General features: G+C 24.9%; 1 protein-coding gene across 2 annotated transcripts in view; it reads right to left on the bottom strand.

The window, feature by feature from the left end:
- Positions 1-26,659, bottom strand: part of LOC112598172 (muscarinic acetylcholine receptor M2) — an 81,422-nt gene that overhangs the window by 15,823 nt on the left and 38,940 nt on the right. The window contains exon 2 of one of the 2 annotated variants that reach the window (XM_025344553.1): positions 11,551-11,637. The exons of the other annotated variant lie outside the window; for it this stretch is intronic. The gene's annotated coding sequence lies outside the window, so the exon portion shown is untranslated. The remainder of the gene's footprint in view (positions 1-11,550; positions 11,638-26,659) is intronic. 2 annotated transcript variants of the gene reach the window in all.

The raw sequence follows: 26,659 nt of genomic DNA, 5'->3' as shown, positions 1-26,659 counted from the left end.
TAAGATTACATATTTTAACATTAAAGATATTTATAATTTTTAATAAAAGAACACACATGCTATAGTACATATTATATGTTTACGATTTGTTTGAAAAATAAACTGTTATAGTGCTTTGTTTATAATTTGAATAAGATTTTTTAACAAAATTAGAAATATTTTTTAATGTTATTGATACTTCTGATGTATTTATATGGCTGTTTACTGAAACTAAAGTACGCACCTGATCAATATAAAAATTAACTTCCGAAATAGACGGTACTTTAAATAAGTATACGTGTCGTACAAGACACATTATCTGTTACAGATAAGATTAAGAATTATTGCTTCGAACGAAATCAAATTTACTACTTGTGCATGTATTATTAATTTCTATAGGCGAATATAAAAACCAATTTTCATTTCAAAATAACATCGTTATATCCGGATTATCGTTGTAACTTGTAACCGATATTTTATACACGACTAAAAGTACTAAACATATAAAATCAATCAAATACATTGTTGGAATCGTTTTACCTGGAATATCGTTATATACGGCATTGTAATAAGCGAAATCGACTGTATATTAATATTAAAAATATATTTAAATATTTTACAACACACTTATTCTATAGGAGCTTAAGTTTAATTACATTTTTTTAAAGTGGATATTTTTACACAATGATGGTAAAAAAAACAATATATATATATTTATATATTATATATACATATTAATTGGATACTATATTACATGCTAGATGGTAATCTTCATTCCTCAGAATCATGGGTAATATACAGATGTAATTTAAATATAAAAGTTCATAAACTATAAAAAAATTAATAAGATTTTATTTAATAGGTATATCAACGTTAACGTATGTTGGACAAAATAAATTGGATACAGTCCTAGAACTTTTGAATTCAGTGTGCTTAATGTACTCGTTTATATAATGCTTATTATATGTGTGTTTTGTGAACTTTTAAAGTTTTTTATTTAAACATTGTGGGAACTTCACTATATATTTTAATATGCGTATACAGGTATTATTAAATTATTGTGCCGAGGTGAAAAAGTCTGTGTGCACAATTTTCATGAAAACAATATTTTTCTTATACCACAAATACATTTATTTTACTATTCACGAACATTTATTTTTTAAATATCGTTTACATTAAGTATTTATTTTGAATGTTATTCAATTACCTATGAAAATGATTTTATAAATATTTCACAAGCCAGTTATATATATATATATATATATATATATATATATTATAACTGAAATTGTGTTCAACATTTACAGTTTGAACAATTTATACAATAAGATTAATTTTAAGATTGATTAATTTAAATTTGATATTATGAACGAAGGAAGTAAATATCAGTATAATATGTGTAGTATGTACCTATACATTTTGAAGTAGGTAATTGGTTTTAAGATGTATTTTTATATTACACATTTATCATTTTATTATTTTAATATGATGTTATTATGTTATATTTATTTATCTTATCATTATAAATTTAGTGATAAAAATTCTATGAATACTTTATCAAAGTTTGTATTATTGGTTATAATTATTTTTTACTTCGATAGTCAAAAAAAGTCAATTAAAATACATTTATATCTCATTGATAAATAAATAATCAATAGTACCTACTCAGGTACTTATTAATATTTTTGAATTACTTAAACCTAATTTATTGTTGAAAAAGAGTAAATAAATATCATAGAAAGTGAATGTCATTTTTAGTTTGAAAGTTCAGTATTCTATGATGGATCATGTTACTAAATATTAATTGGTTTCCAAGTATCAGAAATATGAAATTAATATGGATTTGGGTCACACTTCGGTAGAATAGTGATTACTGATTTTACTTGAAGCATTCTCTTTTATATTTTTTAAATATTTAGAAATGTTAGAAACGTTTAAATGCACATCTATTTTTTTATTCATTTATTTTTATGTTTTGATGTTACTAATTTATTCAGTTGTCGATTAAATTTCTTTTAAGGTATTTTCACACAGTGTAGTATACTTACTTCTTAGTCATATTTAGGTAAAAATATTTTAATATTTAGTTTTGAATTTAAACATTAAATACCTAGCTATTTATAATTTTTGTATTTAATTGATTGGTTTTAAAATTTATAATTGAATATTTTTTTTTATATAAATAATATTAATATCCTAAAGAAAAATTAACTTTTGATTAGTATGTTTATAGCATATTGTATTTATTTTAAAACTATTACAACAATAAAATATTATGAGTATAAGCTAAATTATTTAATGATATTTATAAACGAAATAATATTTTTCTATCCAATATGAAAGAATAACAAAGGAAAAATATATATTTTTTATAAGTATTGTTATATGTATGACACCAATACAAACAGTGCCTATCATTTATTATATTACACTATAGATAAGTATAAGTATATTAAACTACGTATTATTTTGGAATAGTTAATACTTAATATGATTGTATTACTTATAGTACTCGTAAATAATTGATTTAATTTAAATAATATATAATTTCAAACCACTGCTTTTTCTCAAAAGTTTAATGTGGATAGGACGAAACATTAGAACTTTAGAGTGTAATCGGTTATGTTAATAAATAATTAAAATTAATCTTTTGGTTTTCTAAAAATTCTCTTTAAGGGTTTAAGCTACTTAAATATGCATGGTTAAAATAATTTAAGGGTACCATTCAATTACAATGCTTGACATACATATATAGATAAATAATTCATTAATGGATTACACGACTTCATTACGTCATGATAACGTTTTCATATATAAATTACTTGAAAAAAAAAAAAAAAACTAGTAGGCTAACTGTGGTTATAAAATTTAGATTTAATGGTTAAGAGGAAATCTATTGAATATTTGTAGTTAAAATAATTCTTGAAATTCGTACATTCGAAATTCGAAGTACAAGTAAAATAATTATATTTTATATTAATAATAGGTACGTATTTTGAATCTTAATTGATGGTCATGGGTTTTTTTATACGAGTTTGTATTTTTTTTTTGTTTCAAACAAATTATGGAGTAACAATATTTTATGACCACGTAACGAGCCGAAAATACTATCGTGGCGATTGATCACTATCTACTGTCTAGTTGTGGTATTCCTTTACGAAGGTGTCAGGAATAAAAGATTGTTCATTTTAAAATGGCGCGTAATAGTTTTTTTTCAAGTAGTATAATATGTCTTCTTTTACAGTATGATGTACGTATATTATTATTTTACATCATTTTATATGTATATTTCATCTCGAAAAATATTAAAAAATGTAAAGTTTTTTGCACGCAATGTTATACATTTTTTTTTTTATAATGTTTTCAAAAATATTATTTTCATATATCGTATTGCAATGATATTATAATTTTAGTCGTTATTACATGTGTAATTTATCAGTGTGCTGTGGCCTATAATACACCTTCGTCTCACTGAATTTCCAAAGTGTACGTTTGTGTGTAGGTGTGAATGCACGCGTTTATATTTGGTTTGTAATGGCATATGCTTTTTGGGCAGGGAGGAACCTTAAGTATATAGAAAACGAACAGTGCTTGAGGATCCAGTTACGTTTACAAAAAGTACGTTTTTCGATCTCACGTGACTACGTTCTCTTTAAATGTTGTCTGTAGTGCATAAAGATAATTTATATCCTACGTCCCTACGTTTAATATTTTGCTCTCATCGAGTGTGTTAGAACATGGATGGAAATATGGAAATGTATTGGTGATAAATTTGACAAATAATAATGATATAATCGGAATAAAAATATTTGACCTGTCCTTTGTCGTAATATTTTACCAAGGGGTATGGAAAACCACGAACGGCAGGATTTCACGACGCAGTATATCGCATTTTTATTCTATAAAATATACGGAATAGACGAGGGTATTAGTCCACGTGGTATTATCGACAAAAAATCTGAATTTTCGTGCGTATGATTTAGTAACATAGTAACAGTTTGTCGTACGTCCGCTGTTGGTAGAAGATGGTTCAATAAACATGCTGCACTTGCAATATATTATGGGCTTTTTAAAAGATATTGGATGACGATAACAAACATGGAGGGCTTCATTTTTTTTATGCTGAAAACATCTGCGCACCACTACTAAGCGGATGGTGACTATTGGATCTTTGTTGTATTATATTTATTATTAAGCACGTGTCGGATAGGAGAAAAAATATCACGCAAATTAGACATTTTTTTACCCACGTCGCCGCGTCAAGAATGTATAGGGAGAGATACCCGCAAAACCAATAATAAATACATAACTAAGTGTTTGCTTTGCTTACCCTACTCTTATCGTTATAATTTCTTGTTCGACATAAGATTTCGTTTACTAATATTGCCAATTGGACTGTTGAGTGTGTATCATTATAATATATGCGCCGTATACGTATATATCACATAAAATACTTATCATTACGTACTATTATCATAATATTGTGCTTAATAAATTTATCATGTATTTTTTTAGTGTGCCATCGAACCACGGCTATATCGAACAATTTTCCATCACGTTATAGTGTAATAAATCCGGACCTCCATTTTATATTTTAGTGTATGTGTAATCGGCGTTTACTTTCAATGATTTATCTGTTTAATTTATTGTTTTTAGAGCATTTTTTTTTATCGTTAACTATTAATATTTTGTATCGACTTTAATTTGTTTATACATGAATTTTTTTATCAAATCAGGGTTGAGCCTGTGCAAATTATAAATAAATAATAGATATATAATATGAACTTTCTTACCAGGTACGGTTGCAGCCATATAGACATAATATAGTACAACACTACCAAATTATGCACAAACTGTTAAATTGTTAAATTTTAATTTATAGAAAAAAAATTATTTTCAGATTTCTCCAGTGAATATTACTTTTTTAATCTGGCGTGTTTGTTGCCTCAAAGCACTACAAGTTACAACTAATTAAGTAATAATAATAATAATAATATATAATAATTTAATTCTTGTACTTGGTACAAATAGTCACTTTGTATTAATACGAAATAGTTTGTCACAAAATTTGTCGTAGATTGGTGAATTGCGATATAATATATTATGTACTCGCGATTTTCTCACAAGTGCACTCTCACGGTCGTATTTGTAATTTCTGCGCTTCGGGAAAACGATGGTTTTAAAAATATCTTATGAATTATACACGATTTTAGTAAAATTATTATAGAGAATAAGCTTTTAAATATTCAAAAAAATATTTTATTTAATGGTACATACACTGTAAACTATATCTATTGCTAAATTATTATTTACGGTATGATATTGAAAATATATTTTAAAATTTTCTACGAAATTGGCTCGAATGAAACAGAACAATATTATATTGTTACGCGTTAAGTATTATATATTATTTTTAATTTTTTCTCCATAACGATCTCTGAATTACTCAGTTTTTAAAAGAAAAGTTCATTAGGCTATACTTTTTCCATGAATGACAAACAAAAAAATAAAAAAAAAAAGCCAAGAAAAAAGTTTGTACTAACGAGAAAAAAAATTTAGTTTCCAATAATAATCAATTTATTATCATTACTTACTATATAAATCAATTAAAAAATGTATACGGTAGTAATTAACTTACTTTGTTGCAATCAAAAATAAATTGAATTTAAGATTTAAAAAAAATTGTATGATGTATATCATTTTTGTATACTAATTTATTTCTAATTTAATATTCTGCTAGTGTGCTACAATATATTTTTCACCTTAGTTTTCCTTTTAGATGTTTATGTGAGCAGCGTATATTTTATAAGGAAAAATTAGTTTTTCTTTAAGAATTGTTATTGTGTAAATATTCAATATAGTTACTAAATGTTCGCACAGTAGTGTATAATATTATAATAGTGTAAAGGTCAAAAGGTAAAATTCATTTTATTTGCGTATTATCGTTTCCACAAAATTATATTGATTAAATTAAAATATATACTTAAAATATTGAAGAACACGTGCACAGAATGAATGTGAAGTTAAATGTTGTTTTCACACACTTTTAGTAGCTGTTGACAAAATGAATTAACTTCTTTAAAAATAATTATGTCATATTTTTCTTTATTAATATTTAAATTGAGGATAATATATATACATCAATATAATACACAGCAAGGAATTTGATATTCCAACTGAATTAAATCATATACAGATAATAAGTATTATTATTAGGTAACAAAAGTATTTTCCAAAATATTTTTTTGAGTTTTTTTTAAATTTACTCGCTACCCTTGCCTATTTTGTGAATACTAAATAATAATAAATAATACATGATTATTTCGTTGCTAGCGAGTTCATGAAAATTTAGTACCTTATTTTATCATTACATGATAATACTAATGGATACGTCGATTATTCTATTGTACACTTGAGTAAATACAATTTGCTCTATAATATATGTTATCAATTATCATTCATGCTAGTATTGGGTTGTGATGTAACAGATATCATATTATTTTGTATCCGTTGTAATAAGAAAATATCTGTTATTGATACGAGACCAGAAGAGGTGTTCCATGAAAATAAATGAAAAATTTCATTAATGATAACAAAAGAAAATAATTTGAATAGACATTATTTATTTATTTTTTATCTTATGGTGGATTTGCCGCATATTTACAGAATGAAATATTATGTTTGACAAGATATTTGTGTAATAAAATTACAATATTCAATGTCGTACATAATACTTAAATACTTCAATCGAAATAGAAAAATACCTTGATGAAAATAGATTCTTCACCAATGTAAAATATAAAAACGATAGAATCTATTTTAAATTTTCAGAAAATCCATTAATTAATGACAAATGCACGACGCATTTAAAAAAAAATATTTTAGATTTTCAATATAGTATTAAAGTATAGTTTTTGAAAGAGAAAAAGAAATAATTGTTTTAATTGAACGATAATATAATGTAATAAAACAATATTTTTTATAGAATTCCATTCCGTTAATTCTGATAAAAATAAATAATAATTTTCTGTACTTGAACTAATTTACACACATATTTCATATACCAACTTAACTAACAAAAAAAAAAAAAAAATTCATTAAAAACGACCATAATAGCTGGTATAAAAATTAATGCGAAACGACTTGTGCGTTGCACTCAAAGGATACGTCACTAAGTCAACAAGCACGTCGAACTTATTTGTTTTTGCACAATCAAAGATGAGCTGTATATAAACGTTTATTGTATTTGGTATAATAGTATATAGTATACTGTTTATTTAACTATCGCTTGAGTGTACAATATTAGTACCACAGAGGCTGTATTATATACCAGTGAAGTATTAGAGAAGGACGTGTTGGGTGAATCGTCTCCCCTCCTTCGGAAGTTTTGCCTTAGATTTTGTATGTATTTATAATCATATATATAATAGTCTAACACTAATAAATTTAACTGAAAATAAAAAATGAATATTACTATAGATTAGGTTGGTGAAGTTTAGTTAAGAGGAGGTTCACCCCTCCCTCTTGAAATACAATCAGACGTTATAGATTTCAAGCGAAGTTTAGAATGTATTGGTTTTACAGCGATTAAGCGTTGTGCTTTTATGTGTTTAACTTTATCGTGAGCCATATACCAACGCCAATTATATAATATAAATAAATTATCCAAAATTCTATTCATTCATTTATACTATCTTACCGGCTTCTTAACATTGATTACTAATAATATGGATTTATTTACATTAGAATAACAATATTTCGTTTAAAAATTTTGTTTTGGATTGAGAGGGTAAAATCTCTGACAAAAGGTTCTAAGCTTTCATCTCCTTGTAATACCACAGCGTCCGAGGAAAGATTTACACAACGTACTGCAGTACACTTGGCCTTTTTAAATTATGAGCAGTGACATAGATACTAGTACATCACCTTCTTAGTTTATAGAGAAATATCACTATATTAATATTCCAGCTAATAAACGTTTGAGGGTGTGTGTATATACGTATTTGCATCGAGTCCATTCATCGTTACTTATTAATACAACTAGCGATCCAAAACGTTCGATTCTTAATTAAACACGCATAATGGTAATGAATTTAACATAGCGATTTCATTCACTCAACTTGATTTCGTATATTTTACCGGCGAAGTAAGTAATTATTTACGCCATTGATTATGTCAAATTATTCGCTTAACGTTAAAATTTCAAATAACAACAGTCTTAAATTTTCCATACAAGTGCTTATAGAAATCTTAACTACTTCGGATTTTAATTCGTTATTGTTCTTTGGCTAGTGTCTAATAGACAAAATTAAACGTGGGTAAATGAATCTGATGTTTTTTTATAAAAACAGATGTGTTTTAATAGAGGTATATGTTTTTAATATAATGTATTATGTCTGGTTAACATGTTTATAAAAAAGTCAATAAAATTGAATTAAAAAGTTATCTTATATAATGTTGCTTACTATATTTTTTAACAATCTACTATGTGTTTTTATTAAAAAATAATATCATAATGTACTGTATTTTAAGCTAAAATTTTTATTATTACTTTGATTTGTAAGCAGAGATTCAGCTATATAACTTTTTATACAACTTTTTAAAATGGTAAAAAGGTTTTTTTTTTAAATGTTCAAACTTAGGAACATACTTAATACAATAAGTGACTGTAAAACGAATAGAATACTATTTTAAACTGTCAATAGTTCGTAAATGTATTTAATATACGATTTATTTCCATGTTCATATAATAATAGTATTTAATCATTTTCTATGCAGTTTTATTTTATTGCAAGTCGTTAGATTTTTAGGGAATGATAATTCCATTGATAAGTACTGTACAATAAACTGATTGTGGAATACATTTGTTCATAAAAACAATTGAAATATGATTTTAAAATATAAATCTACGTTATATAGTTAATATTTGAAACTATATACATAGAAAGACTTTCAAACACAAATCAAACTGGAATAACATACATGTCAAGGACTCAAAGTATCAATGTATCAGTAATAATATCAGTACAATAACATTTGTATAGCTATTATTATAAAAACGCAAAATAACATTTTTTTTTAAATATAAAAATATATTTTTAAATTGTAGTCAAATATTATGTGTATAATATTTATTTATATGTAAATATAATGTAAGTTTGATATTCAAAGCAATGTAATGTAAACCATTATGAAATTTTGCACATTTATAACACTATTGATTAAGGAAAATGGGTAGTTAATGTTATCCAAACCTTATTGTCGGATTATTATTATATTTTTTGATTAATTTATTTAACACATACAAATCAAATTCTATTTTTAAACAGATATGTCTTAAATATTATGTTAATTATGTAAAAGGTAAATTTCAATAAAACTGTAAGAATTATCATTTGAAATATTCAACTTTATTATCTCAAAGATTTGTAAACTTTAATTCATTTAAAAGAGGCATTTTTTTTTTAATGGAATATTATGTATTTTAGATGAAAAATAATTCAATTTAAAATACTAACAGTTTTTTTTTCATATGATATTATAATATGCTTTATGAGTATTATGATGCATTTACTCTATTCATGATTAAATTTTTCATATTGATTTATTTTTAAATTAGTACAACTGCTGTTACGTTTAATGTATGATAAATTTAATTCGAGTTAGAAAGTTTATCGTCTATATTTTATATAGAAAAAATGTATAGTTTTGTAACCTAAAATATATTTATTAACTAATAACAACTAATAACTAAAGAATAAGAAATATTATTATTTTTTTAAATTCTAATTATTTCAAAATTTTTATTTGTCACTGGTATATTTTATTGTTTTTAATATTTCAAATTGTATATCTGTGATAGTTAATATATATTATGGTGTACGTGACGTTATCCCTTTGATATTTTTTTATAATTCTCAAGGTTTGCCGTAAAAAGTCTTATCGTATAAATACGTACATATGACGTGCAATTTGATCGATTACGCAAAAAAAAAAAAAAACAGTTTAATATACTTAAATAAGTACTATATAATATGATATGGATTTATTTATATTTAATTTTTAATGTGGTTTAATAGTCGACGCGGAAAATGTGTGAATTTAAATACTAGAGGCTACGAATCAAATTATAATAATTAATAATAAGTATATTAATATATCATGAGTGTCTTGTTATCAGATACAATAAATAATAAACATTTTGAAATTTAATATTATGCAATTTATTAAAACATAGTCTCATAAATTTTCAAATTTTAATCTTGAGTTCACATCTAATATAGTTTTATTAAGATTAAGTTATAATTTTCTTTGGTAAGTTTTTAAAAAACTTTCAATTAAAATTAAAATGCTATCAAAACAATTTCTTTGTTTTCAATATTATTTTATCTGATAATAAATATATTATATTGTATTCACGTGTATTATTATTTTCAATAATTGTTTTCTTCTATTTTTAGTTAAACAAAATAATTTATCAAAACAAATCTTATTGATATTTTGAAATATAATAACTGACATTTCCATGATTAGTAATCCTAAAAACCAAAATAATAGTTTTTAAGTGTAATATGTATGATAAAGATAGAAGTGATATAATTTATGTTGTACATAAAGTAGGCATTAATAAACAGTATTTGGCGCAAGTGCACTACCTAAAATACATATAATACAAATAGCATAATAAGCTTAATATGTCAAATGTGGAAACAACAAGTTGTTTTTATTGATTTACATAATTAAGTATATGCCATTACACCATTAAATGTTATTGATAGAACCTATATAAATACGGATGGAGCATTTGGCCATTGGTCAGAAAGTAGTCACAGTGCTAGACTGGCTTCACCCTTTTGTTCGTCATGGACTTTGTCACAATCACATCGCCGCGAGTACTCAGTCATACCTAGTACTAATAATTTTTACATAGAAGTTAGTTATTATTTTATTTATTTATTGTTTTTACGTAGTACTAATAAATTATTATAACTTTTTCATACTTCAACAAATACAAGTGTTCTATTTACCTATCTTTCTTCTCACAACCACCTCAAACCAACCAGAATCGTGCTATGTCGTTAAATAATTAGTACGTATAGTAACAGGTGAAGTGTACTGTACAAAAATCACTACAGTTTCTAAAAACATCAATCTTTTTGCTTTATGATTTTATGAGTTTGGTATTATTATTATTACTATTTGAAGTTACCTCTCTAAAAACAAACACTTGTTAATAGTTTACACTTAGAGCTACTGTATAGAAAATAAAACATGATGTATTTATTGTTTAACCTAACGCTTCTTTTGACGTTGAAGGTTAACCTAATTAATTAATTGTAGAAATGTACAAATATGTTTGCCGGTTTGTAATATTTAAAATACGCTAAAAATATTTTGTATGAAAATGTTTGAATTTATTTTTTTTGTGGTAAAATTTTGATGTTATTACTAGTGGTTAAAATATTATTTAATAGATCAACTCGGAATTAATTTTTAGCCAATTATTTCAGGAATTATTGTAGAATGTTTGTTTGTAAAAAGCTACAATAATAATTAAAAATATGTTTTTACTAGTCATATTACGAAGAATTCATTCGTTGATACAAAATGACTGAATCGGTTATTACTGTTATCCATAACATGATAATTTTTCCATTTCTGAAAAAAAAAAAAATATAAATATTTATTTATGTTGATTTATTTATACTTATACTATTATACTTTATGTTGTATTTAATGTATAAGCACATTTTAAATTTATTTTTTGTATTGGATTAATATTTTGTTAATATTAAATCAGTTTCAAACTATATGTATTTATTATTCAATGATACTGTTATTGAGTTAATTATAATTATTCTTATTCTAGAATAATATGAATGTATCAAAAACTCAATTTCAAGATTATAAATATTAAGAACTTTAGGTGTATAATAAATGTATTATTGCAAAAGTTATCAAGCTGTACAATTTTTCTAATATTTAGAGTTTTTTTGGATTAATTTTTAAAGATTGATGAAAATATTGTAATTTGATGTAATAAAGTAAAATTAAATGACATAATAAATAAATCATACCGTTATTATGCATTTCAAGCGTTAAGGGTCATTTAATGTGTATAAAGTGAACACTTTATTTTATTTTTCATTATCATTTTATCGAGTGTATGAGTCCACAGCCATTTATCATTGTACATCATTGAGCGTTCGCTAAATGATTCGGAAGTGCTTTTACATGCATATTCAAAATAATATTACTTGGGCTAATGCTATTAAACTACTGATAAAAGTTTACTAAATTCCAAACTTTCATTCAAAGGATTTCTCGATTAGGTACCTGTATATTTATAGGTTGGCCTAGAATTAATTTTCAATTAATTTATAAACAATAAATTATACATATATGTATATATTTATAATGTATATATGCATTACATAAACGTAATATAGGTTTGTCAATATAATTATTCTATTATCTATATTATAAAGCGTTATTGGAACGTTGTTTTATACCATCAAAACAAATGTAGCCGCATGAGAACCGCACGTGTGTGGGTTGATATTGTAAATATATATTCGAGACGTGTAACCAAACTATGTTATTGGCAATTTTCCAGTACAGACTTATGATATAGGAGTGGTTACATCCGGCACCACACGGAGGATGTATTGTAGTTTATACAGTTATGGTTTTTGTGTTACCTATGTGCACTATATGCCCTATAACGGTTTAGTGTTTTAAATTTTGGCAATTGCAGAAGTCCATACAAATAAAAAATATTATTACGTATTATTTTACCAATGGTATTATTTATACGGCTATTCTATACGACCATAAGATCGTGCAGGTACTGAAAAACATATAAAGAACATTGAATAACTGATCTATTGATGAACAAATCTCATACACAATGTTTTAATTAATCAGATTAAAATTAAATTCTTTATTTAAAGTGTATTCATGACATAAAACGTATATGTATAACAATATGCTAAAAGATTAAAAATAATTTTTAGATCAAAATTTTGGATTCTGAACATCCTGACGGCGCAATTGCTTTTATAATGCTAATACTCGTATTTTCTTTTTGAAAAAAATAAAAAGATCAAACAATTTTATAAGGTATTTCTGTAGATTGGAAATTTTATATATTATGCTGTGTTCAATAGACTAACCTTTTTTTAAATATTTTTTAGCTTTTAAATTCAAATACGTGTTGTACTCCATATATATTTTTTATTTTTGTTTTAACTTAGTACATTGTTTAATAAATTTGATAACCAAGACCAAATATAAGAAGTTTTAAAATGTATAAATAGAGGTTCATTTGATTTATTAAGCTAAAAACCTAATTTTTTTTTTTTGTACACTTGCAAATTATAAATGAAGTTTATAAGTATGTAATTTTATATTATTTAGTTATTTTTTGAATTTAATATTATATTTTTTAAAACTGTACAATAAAAACTGATTTATTCGTACAATTACTCGACGTCTAATAATATTATTAAATGATTTTGTTATAGTGTTAATATATTATACAAGGAGGATCCTTTATTATATTATTTTAATTCAAACTTAAAATCATATAAACATTTATTAATATAATAAGTTATAATAATTAGGGCATTGAAGTTATTGAATTAGCACGTTAATTGTTGACACTAATATTTATTGCTAAATGAGCATAAATTGTGTTTCATTTAACTTTAACGTCTTATTCAAATATAATTAATTATTTTCCTTGATTAATATGAAATTTTGACAATTTATATATTGTAGTGTAATCTTAGTTGTTTTTAATAATTTTTGCATTATTTTATGAACACAGATTGTTTAATATTATGTAACAAAAATTAAGTAAATGCTGTAGAGTATAAATGTATATTTCTGTAGCGTGACAATCACATTCATGTCGTTAAAATCAAAACTTGTCCTTTAATAAACAATATTATCACTTATTTTCAATTGGAAATCAGTTATAAAGTAATTATGAATCAATTTCGTTGTTTGTAATCTATGTTATGTAATGGTTTGTTAAATTTTTTCATGCCTATTTTTTCTGATAATTTGTTAACAATCAAGCACTTCAAATTAGTTATTTAAAAAAAAATTGTCTGAATTTGGCGATAATATTTTTTCGGTCGATAACAATGTTCTTTTTCTTAAAATATGTGATGTGCTGATTAAGTTAGTTTTTCGAATGATTTATATAGTTTATCTTGCCTTAATTGTTGGTACAAATATGATGTACCATCTATAACGTGGCTGTCGATAATAAATGCTATAACACTCAATGTTCGTAGTGCTCTATATTGTTATATAAATGGGATTAAGCTTAAAGCCATAATCATTAAATAAGCATAAACATAAATTTATTTTTTATGAAATCTATAAAAGTGTCTCGTGATTATCGTTTTATCACTTATACCTTACATTATATTCTCCATATTAGAATTTTAATAATAATATATCAATTTTTATCAAGAAGTTAATTATTTTACACGCACGTATGATTTAAAAAAAAAAAAAACTTAATAACAACCGATTATTTTGAAGTTTTACAGTGCAGCGGAGTTACAGGTTATTCACGCAATATATACCTTTCGTTAAGTATCACTTCCCTCCCTGTACTATTAGTAAACGAACGAACTGAAACACAACTTTGTGTGATTATACCGAGTCTTCATCGCCATCGTTATAGTCTCTATTTTTCTCTTTCTTTCTCGTGGACAGCCCTGGGCAAAAATGTTTTGGCCATAGTCGTTGCTATGACTACTATACATTGTTGTACATACAACGCTGGTTGTTGTACCACCCGGCACGGAAAATACCCCGTCAGTCGTCACGACATAGGATCCTTGATAAAAATCCACTTCTACGAGAACCTCTTTCACCTCGCCATAGAAACGGCCTTGGCAGAAATCTAACCTTGACTTTGTTCATTGTGTATTTGCTCAACTATAAATTTATTTTTATTTGTTTATTTCGTTTTTTTTCTCGTTAAGTATTTCAAACCGACTTAAACACACAAACGCCTACTAGTTCTACTGTCAAAATGATTGTTCGTTTTGGAACACAAGAATTAATACGTTTGATGTTCGCGTGAACTACATCGAAATACTTATTTTAACGTTTAGCTCGTATTATTTGATTAAATTGAATAGTAATTTTAACATTATTTGAATAACCTATAATATTATAAGACTGTCAACCTAATAATATCGTTTCGTTCAGTATAAACTCAAACAGCTTCGTCATTATATTTTATTTTAACAGCCACATTTATGTTTGGGATACTGAAAACATTTTAGCACGCTGCTAATAAATAATGGTGAAATATCTTAATATATTTCATCCTAGTGATAAAATATTTTTATAGATTCTGCATAAAATACAAACATATCCACATAAATGTAAATTAATTTTGATGTTGAAATAAATAATAGTTTGTTATAATGTAAGTTATATATGGAAATTTACAAACCTTATAGCTTATGATGAGTCGGTAAACACAAACTTTTCAAAGACACTTAATTTACATAATGTGAGCGTGGAAATTTTACCGGCAGTGTGTTTAAATATAATTATGCACTTCGAGCATTGAGTAATTTATGACTATAAAGTAGTTGATTGAGCGTTGCTACATATTCTATGTAAATTGCAACTGCACATTTTTCCATCGTACAATGGAAATTTCAATACGGCCAATATGATTTTAGGAGTAGTGGAAATATTAGGTGATAAATATAATTTATATATTAGTTTGAATGAGCCATATGATTTTAATACGATTTTTAAATATATTAAATATGAAATAAATGTTTGATTATATTTTATTGGATAGCTAAAACTTTACAAAAAAGTCCTCAGCTTAAAATATTGTCAAATATAGTTCATTCGTTAATTTATATGTATTTAATTTTGAAATTAAATTTGTGTTGAGAGTAAAAGAACTTAAACATATAAATTAAAGTTACAAGTTATATGAACCAAAAACTCAAACATCTGAGTCCACTGTAATAGGAAAATATATAATAAAACCACCTTTTGAAGAATAAATGTTTGTGTCTTTAATTAAATTTTATTATTATAAAGTACACATTTCTCAGACAATTTGACCAGGTTCAAGGTTTTAGTAACATAGTTATTTATATGTAAACATTAATACCAGCCACAGTTGTTGTCAATAAGTTTTCATTGTAAATTATTTGGAATAAGATACCCTGATAAACCCCTTATAGATCCAAATTATTTAATTATATTGTTTTTATAGCACTATTATAATTTTGAAGTGATATATATTAAACTGTACAAAAAAATTATTTTTAAGATATAAGAAAAAAATATTATACCATATATAATCATTATATTTTTATATTACTAGAGAGATGTATTTCGAGAGTAATATATCATAGTATTTTTATAATAAAACTATGTTTGTTCATGTGTATAATCTTGTTTGCTTTCTTTATAAAAGTTGAAATTACTTGTGGGATTAACGTGATTTAAAATATTACCAATTGTTATAAAAAATTAATAAAAAGCTTATTGTAAAACCAATTCTACTTTTATTATCCCGCTCAGAATCTTAAATTTTTACATGTTGACGAACGAATTGTACGGATAATAATAAGATTCAATATTTTTGAACGATATATAATTAGTGTTAATGACCTAGGTATATAATATCGTATTTAAAATGTATTCTTTTAGTTATTATACACCCATTGTATCCGATATAATATTGACTTAAAAAACCATTATTTTTAAACATTAAAATCACGTCTTGTTTATTTATACATAAAACAAATTTTATCCTTTGACACGACGACGCACCCATAGGTATACATCGTAAAGGGTTGCTGTGTAATTTTATTATGTATCTAATATGTTCATGGTTTATTAGTCCATTAGTTTTTGTTCTACTTGTATGTGCGTTCTCATATACATACGTTCGGATACTTTATTTCTATGGAATCCAGGTTTTTTTTTTTATGTTATTTTGGGGTAATACACAAGAATCGTATCTACTATTTTTTTGATTTTACATTACAATGGAACGTAGTAATTAAAAAGATAGCAACCATTGTTCCGTCAGAACATAGTTATTATGCGTAGTATATAGTAACGCGTACTTTTTCACCGACAGTGGTAAGAATGAAAATAAAAAAAAAAATCTTCGGGAAGAGGCATCTGTGAGTCCAGTTTTTGGAGATAATGAAACGCATGATCAACATTTGCATCCATTAAATTTTAGTCGACAGATTTAATAAGTTAAAAGCATTACCAATCGAAGATCACAAATGAAAAACAAAAATGTTTTCAGTATTATTGTTGTGAAACCATGACATTTTATTATAACTTTTATTTTTATTTTAGACTTGAAATTGACATAATTGTATTCGTTTAAGTGTGTAAAATAGAATAATAGAAAAATGTATTGTTAATTTTAATGATACAGAGTAACGAATTATACTTTTGTTAAAAAAAAAAAATAATGTTAATATCAATGTCGATTTTTAAGTCTTTTGATTTACTGACAAAGACGCTAGCAGTAATTTTAAAAGAAGCTCAAGAACAATTTTATTTAACTTAGATTTATAACCTAGTTTATCGTTAAAATACCAAAAATCTACAAAATATATTATTTTATACATAAAGTTTCGTTGAATACAATTAGTTTTCTGATACAATTTTTCCAACGCTTTATTCTATCAACAGAACATTTTCCTCTAGCTCACCATTTCACCGGAAGTGTCTTTTAATTATTTTTATTGTAATGATGGTTTAAAAACCATAAAGTTGAGTCAAACGATAAGCAATAAAGATACTAATTAAGTTTAATACAATATTGGAGGAATTTCATTTAAATGTTAAATATGTATTAGGTACATGTAATTTTTGTCGGTAATGGTATTAATGACAAACAAAATAGTATTTATGTATTTTCATGTTTTTAAGTTATGCAAAAAAAAATGTATTAAAATATTGTAAAATGTTTTTAAATTATAATTGAAAATTGAAAATATGAAGATTTTTTTATTATAAAAACTTCAAACACTTAATAAAAAAATGGAGTTTATATTTTAGATATTTTTAGTCGTTATTATAATAATTTTAAAAGAAATTTGCATAATCGTTAACAGTCCAAAACAAATGCATTAATATAAGTTAAAAATAAACATTAGCTAGGTAAAATAACGTGAATAATAATTTTAAAGGTGAATATTTCAATAGTCAGTTTATAATTTAAAAGAAAACAAAATACTTTGTAAATTACATCATAGGTAAATAATAATAATCATAAAAATAAAAATTATTAAGTTGATATTTGTTAAATTTCAAAACTTTATGGTTATTTTTTTAGAATTTAGAAAGATAAAATCGTAGCTTATACCTAACCGTTTTTTTAATATTTTAATTATTATTATTTTATATTGCCATTGTTATTACTTAGCTATTATTTCGTTGTTACAGTATTTATAGCTAATTTTTTTTTTTACATATATACAAATTTCACAAAATTGTCAAGTATAAGCTGCTTGACACCATAATAGTTTCTTTTAATATTTCTAAAGCTCATATGTGATAGCTTATCTAATACAATGTAAGCTAAATATCTATATAGATTTTTAAGCGAAAAAATGTGTATAGCAGTATATTTATGGTTTTAAAATATAAACAAAATATTTATCGTGGATTAACGGAATGCAAGTATATATCACGGAGACACGTGTAAAATAAACCTAAAACACATACTTCGACAATCAAATCACTACGGCAATTAATTACAACAGTAATAACAACAAAAATAATCGATTTTGTTTAACATTCGTGTTGCGTAAATATTTTCATTTTTCACTGTTTTATTTTCAGTTATTTTCAATTATTAAAAATATTTGGCGTTTTCTACTTTTCACTCAACAGTGTATCGATCAAATTAGATTCGATTTTACTAGCAAAAACGACGGTCAAAATGGAAGTTTGAAGTATTTTTCTGCTCTGAAAAAACACGAAGGCCAAGACAAAAAAAAAAAAATTTAGAAATTATAAAAAGTATCATAGTAATATCATAGTCATCTAGGAATTATTCATAACACCGTGATTGGCGTTGAACTGACAACGGCGGACACGATTTTCGTATTCGTCAATTTTCGTTCGCATGTATCGCAGTCACTAATAATGCGTAGCAGGTACCTACTTTACGCACATACACTATACATAAAGCACGAAAATAATATATTTTCCGACGGCCGGTGAAATTAATCGGACGAACAATAATCATACCGTTGAGATAATGAACGGCGTTCCGAGGCCATCAAATATTTAAATTGACGTCAGAATTCGCGTGATTTTCGACCACCGTCGCGGTAACGATGCGCCGTCCTGGCGGCGGTCGTCGGTCGGGGAGTTGACGGAGGCGGTGTCGGGTGCACTGGGGCACACGATTTTCGGCCTGATAATAATGTTATTTTTATTATTATTGCCATTGTACGGGTAAAACGATTTACGGAAAGCCTACTCGAGGCTTTCGCGGGGCGAGTGAATAATTTACACGTTTGCACCGCGCACCCGTCGCTGTCGTCCGGGTCCTTCGCGGGGAGGGTTAAGGTGGTCGTATTGGTTGGTGGGGGGGAGAGTAGTGTGCTAACGGGTGAGCTGACGGCGGTGGTTCGCAGGTCGCGCGTAGCGGTGAGAGTAAGGGCCGAGCCATCGGTCGTGTACGCGAATCGTGCAATAAAAAGCGAGCGGACGACCGCGTTGAAATATTCACGACGTCTCGGTTGCGGTCGCGAATGCAACCCCTCGCTCACTTACACCACTCTTTCACCCTGTATTCTCTGAAACGCTCGTCGTCGCCGAACGGCGTAATTAATTCGATTACGCCGGTGCCGCGTGTCTTCAGCATATTTCCGTGCCGTCTATATATTAATAATAATATTATTATTAATAACAGTAATAGTAATAATAACAACGTTATTGTGCCGACCGCTGCGTACCGTAATGGTTGTATGTTTTGATATTATTATAATACGCATGGTATATCAATTGGTTGGTAATATTATAATATAGGGGTTGGACTTGTAATAATAGATGCGTATTACGTTTTTTACTCGTGTTGAAAACATATATTATGTATCATGGCTATGAATTTCTCCGACGGATATTGTGTAGTGCGCCTCTATCGGTTGACTATTTGTTTGTTATTCCATTGCACTGGTGTTGGGGAATAATAATAATATTAATAATAATAATTATTATTATTATTATCAACGTTAGTTGAGTTTTCAGATGTACAAATTATATTTTATTTATTAAACTGTTTTTAAATTTGAGATATTATAGTTATATTATTATGATAACTAGTTTTAGTTTATTTTAAAAATATTTTGATTTTTAACCAAATTAAATATTTAAACGAAGCATAACAATTTTAGTTATTTTGTTTTAGTTCAAAAATATTATTCTTGGAGATTTGAAACTTTTACTATGATAGTTAATACATACAATATGATTTTATTTAATAAACACTATAATAATAATACAATAAATTCAATGTTTTTGGTCAAAATTTTATCATTCTATTCATAGTAAAATAAATCATTTTAATAACAATATAATGAAATAGGTATACTTTGTAATATAAGCTGGCAAATGACTAAGTATATTTGACAGCTGATACTTATTGTACAGAATGGTTGCTTACTTAACCACTTTTTTTTTGCTGTTTTTCACTGGCGAAAAGACTGGGTGTTACTTGCGATACCTTTAAATGCCGTAGCATCAAATCGTGTCCTCATTGTGGTTAAGGAGGGAGTGAGGTGTTGAATGGTGGTAATGGGGCTATATCTACTGTTTTCAAGCGTTTGTGCTGTGTCACTATTAGTGGTCTCAGGTTTCCATTACCATCAAAATAAACTATACTATGTGTGTGTACACTTTATTATTTAAATAAACCGCGTAGTTGTAATTGTTTATATTTCCATCTGAAACATTGTAACAGTAGCGATAAGCTTTTGCAGAGACCGATGTAATCAATCAGATTAGCTATAGCGAATCGTAACGACTTCGATGTTTTATTAATGTTTTTCCATAGACTAGATCAGTCTAAATTATCTGTTAGGGGGTTTTAGCCCTTCGTAATAACAACAAAATATAAGATGAAACAATAATGTTAAATTTAAAAATCAAAGGCGAGGTACATTTGAGTGGAATTTTGGTAAGAGGCACTAAGACTTTACATACTACTACTTTGCATCCGAATTTCAATCTTCGTTGTGATCGGTAATTCACATGACTTATTTTTGCAAACGACTGACATCTGGGAATGTTATACACTGTATAAATTATTACGTTATACGTTTGTGTATTTTTGCGATAAGCCCGTGATAAAAACGTGTAGTTGGTATAGTATAATGTCTAATAATAACGTTTTGTGCAATTGTTGTTGTATTATTATCGCATCATTATGATATCCGAACATCATAACCGCAACGCAGCATGCTCATTAACTTTCGGTAAGGTTTACAAGTACGAATTCGTTATTTGTCTACAGCAGTGATATTATGCGGGCATAACATTCATCTGGTGTTGTAACTTATAGAGATGAATTTCTGGACATGGTTGCATAATGCATAATATTTAATTATTTTCAACTATGAACGCTTATAATATTATATATATTGTATAAATGTTTGTATGTATATAATATAAATGATATGGAAAATGTACAAATACCAGTTAGATTTTGGTTATATCGAAAACTGTCAATAAATGTCAGAATTTTATGATTTTATCAATCGATCTTGGTAAATTCAAAATTTTTTAAATTTTTATCAAACTTCAAATTGTTATTTTAAACTTTTTTTACCTCAGTGATCAGTTAACGTATATACGCATAAAATTCTTTTACAAAACTCTTTTATACATTATTGATACTTAATCACTATTTGAATATTTGAGAATTAATAATTCAACTTTTAAAAAAATGTCATAAATATTAGTCTAAAATGCTATTTCTTTTTTTTTTTTTTTAGGTAAAGTAAAAACAACAATTGTTTTTTTTTTTGTTTATTTTAAGTTAAAGTAATTATAGGTAATGAAAATATTTGAAATAATATTAAATGTGGCTTTACTATAATTTTATAATATTGATATTTTTAAAACTTGCAGTTCAAAAATACTTCATAAACATTTTAATAACGATCACAAAAATGGTAAGTACGAATATTTTACTGCTGTAATAGGAAAAAAAATAAAATAAAATTCACTTGGTCATAATATTTTATGATCTTTAGAAATAGAAATGCATGGTATTTTATTTGAAGTAAATATTAAAAATGAATTTTCTCTACACCGCTTTTATGAATTGTATATGTGCGTTACAATAATAAACATTGTTAAAATTATAACAATAATAAAGATAATACACCGAAGTAAGGTATATTAATGTTATTGAACTAATTAAGACTAATAATTTTGCAATATACAACTGTTGAGAACAAAAATAATAATAAACATTATAATTTGGTGATGTCGGTTGTATGTTAATAATAATAATAATAATAATAATAATAATTTATAATAACGCATTTTAATTTATTTTGTTAGATAATAACATATTAATGTGTTACGTAAACATGATTGGTAAAGATTAATTTATAACACGTTTAAATTTTTTAAACTTTTTCTCTCATAGTTTTTGGCTAACTTAACATGTAAAATAAGACTTATAATAATTAGATAGGGTCAGTTTAATATTTTTCTTCCCTTAATTTCCAAACACTGAGCTCGTTAGTTCTTTTTGAGTAAGTTTAATATTTTTGGCATCATCAGGATAATAATTAGTGTTGTGATGATGCTTGTTGGCGTAAAAATTATGAAATATGCTTACTGAACGCTTTTATAGGAACCATGTTAAGACATATTATAGAATATGGCTCTATTTAATATTTTAATTTTATATTAAAAAAATATATTTCATTTTATTTTTTATTATTATATTAATGGATACGAAAATAAATTGATGTCATATGGATTATTAATTAGTGTTTTGTAATTATGTTTAGAACTATTTGATATTTATAAAAATACTATATAAATAGTAAAAATGAAAATTTGGTAGATTTTTAGTGAAGATTATTAGTAGAAAGAATTATGTTACAGAGTACTATTTTGAAAAGCTTAATAGAAGTTTTAGGAATTATTTTCTATCGAACGAAAAAATAATTATTTAGGAAGATCAGAGAAATTAAAACTAGTCCGTGGAAGTTTAAAACGTAGTTTTTTATGATAAACTTAATTTGATTTAAAATCGTTATTATTTTAATTTTAACTATAATAAAAATAGCTGAAAAATATTAATTTTTTAAGTTTTAAGTTATTTTGGGTGTATGAGATCTACGATAAATGTACCTTTACTAAGTTAATAGTCTTCATACGTTTTTTTGAAAAATTGAATGATTTATGTTTATTATAAATATCGTGTTATAAAGATTCTGTTAAATTTATTAAAGTATGTGATTTTTTTTTTTCGTGATATTATTGTACGTTACTAATTTACGTATTAGATAAATCTTATTATGATTATCCATTTCCACAAGCTTTATTGTGAATATAGATAATTTTTTTTTAACAACGTTTGAAGAGTAATTTGAGTTATAACAAAATAAGTAAATTTTTTTAATATTTATAGATTAAAAAAAAAAAAGTTAATATTTGTATATTAACATTTATTCACATAAAACATTGTTATAATTTTATTACGGTGTTTATAAGTCAATCATTAGAATTAAATTTTTAACAGGTAAATAAGCGGCAAAAGTTATCTTTGGTGTATATCTGGTTTATTAGCTTATATTATATTTTATTATGTCATTATGATTAAAATTTGTATCATAATCATGATTTAGTTATTGAAAATATACGTATATTACATATAAATATACCTAATAGTTATGATTTATGAGAAACGGGAAAACTGATGCACGACATTACTGTAGCTAAATTGCCTATTTATGCCGCCGTGTTACCATTAATGAATTCGAGAACTGGACCTGTTTCGGTTAAAACAATTTGTTTTCAAAGTTAGATAACATCGATTTAACTATTACTATTAGACATTTTTAAAACTTGTATCTAGAAAACAGATACTGTATATTTTCGATATATTTAAGTACTAATATAACCATCAATAAAAACACCTGATTAATAAGTACTATTTAACTTATCTTTAAAAAGTTAGGTATCACTTATAATTTATTCATATTATCTCTAATACTAAAACAATACAATAATACAAATTAAGTTATATATGGAATTTTTTATTGTAATAATCAATTCTAAGTAGGTACTGTACGGTTTTTAGAAATATATGAACGAGTCATGTAAACATTAAACAGAAAAATAGGTTAGGTTAAATTAATTCTATAAAAATATTTGTTGTTTTCGATTTCTAAGTATAAAATTATAAAATAATCTGGTCTATTTTCACTCACAATGTTTTCAAAAAATATTGGTTCAATGCTTGAAATTTGTGATTAAATGATCAAAAGTTTTTATCTCAATTACACATTTACACTATAAACTAATGAGATTTTAAAAACAGCGATAAATAAATTTTTTTTGAATTAAATGAACGAGCAGTTATAATAGATGATAAAACTTTACCTGACGAGTGGTAATCATGAAATATGTTTTTATTATTCAAACATTGTTCAGAATTTCTACTTATTGTACTGTTCCTTATTTTTTTTTGTTACAATTATTTATTTTGGGTTAAATTTAAGAAATATAAAATGTACATTGTTGTATTTGTTTAAATTTCATATCATACCACTCGGAATATGGAATAAGGAGATAAATGATTTGTATACTTAACAATTGTTGAATGTTACAAAGTATAATATTTTATTACATATCAGTTTTTATTATAATAAAAAAGTGTTGGATTATAATATAATAGTGTGGAATGATGGATATATTAGATTTATTATTATATTTTTAGTTTCCTGAAACATTATTAAATTTTTTAAGGGCTTGAATAATTTGATTTTTTAGTTTATTTGATATAGAATAATATGTTATTAAATGTTATTTCATAAATGTTTTAAAATAATGTATGCAGTTGAAATTTAAAGTTATGTATAAACCAAGACATACAAATAAGATAAAAATATACCCATATTAAGTAAAAAAAGTCTTTATTATTACTTTTTTTATTAGATAGAATAAACCTTTATTTTATTTTTTAATAACTTTTTCAATGATTATATTTGTTCTTAAAATAAATTTTGGTTACCTATTAACATTTGGTAGTTAAATTTAATCATGATTTAAATATTTGTGTAATGTACGAAAATATTTACAAAAACGTGTATAATAATATAAGAAAAAAGTTATAAAAATTGTTTTTTGTTTAGTTATAATCTAACTTTACCTGATATTTCTTACAAGACTCAATTCATTTATAAAGTAGATACATACAAATCAATTTGATAGTATAAGTAATTTATTTTTTTTTACAAAATATGTAATGTATATATTATGATACACAATACATTATATTAATACTAAAAATATTTATCGTACAAAACTAATTAAAAATATTAGTATTCTTTAAGCTCTATATTTCCCATGGGAGTAAAATTTGTTAATTCAGCATACTTATTTTACTGATCCTCTAAAAAGATACGATAAACGAATTATGATGACAGCAAAAAATAAATTGTGTTTAAAACAAAAAATTGTTGCATATGCCCAAAATACAGGTCAAAAGTTCAAAAAATGTGTTTATTTTTCTTATTCAGGTGTATATCACTCAAATTTATCTAAACATGAACACGATAATAAACATATTCTCTCATTTTTATGGTAAATATAAAACTTCCGGAAGGTAATATGTGTAAAAAATGTACTATAACTTTTTTATCCAATTTTCAGTATCATTAAAGTATACTTTAACCAGCCTACTATTTTTGATACGTATTATCAACAATTTGAGTATGTTTCTTTCAGTTTCAGGCTTATATTACCTACAATTTAATAAATTATATCAAAAAATTGGATAATTTATACGATATATGTATATATGTATATTAAAAAAAAATAACTTTGAGATTTAATAATATTTTAATATTGATTTATTTATTTTTGTTAAGGTATCTATTAGTTCTTAATTTTTAAAATATAATTTAATATATCTTATATTTATCTCTCATAAATTAATCTTTAATATTACATTTATCTTAGAAGTACATTTTTATTTATAAAAAGAATAGTTATGTTCGGTTCATATAAGTTGGTTAGTATTTTATAGACATTTTTTTTTTCTATATTTCATTAATTATTTTAACGGTTAATAATTTTATACTTATGTATTGAGTTTAAAATATAAATTATTTATTTAAATGTTTAAATTTAGAATTTTTTTTTTTTTTGTATAGATTTACCTAGTTAAAAAAATTTGTTTTGATTAATTAGTTTTTGTAGAAAATTGATTTCAAAAGTCAATATTCTACAGTTTTATCCAGTGTTTGTATTATTTATTATTAAGTCTAGACTAAAAATATCAATTTATTTTGATTGTCTAGCTAGGTGGATAGAGATTAATATTATTTGTTCATACTTAAATACAAATTTTTTTTGAGTCGTTGTAAACCAAATTTATTTATACCGC

This window comes from Melanaphis sacchari, unplaced genomic scaffold, assembly GCF_002803265.2.
Source record: "Melanaphis sacchari strain LSU unplaced genomic scaffold, SCAv2.0 Contig45_pilon_pilon, whole genome shotgun sequence".
NCBI lineage: Eukaryota > Metazoa > Arthropoda > Insecta > Hemiptera > Aphididae > Melanaphis > Melanaphis sacchari.
The sequence above is the reverse complement of the archived record's forward strand: the minus strand, read 5'-3'. Positions and strand labels throughout refer to the sequence as shown.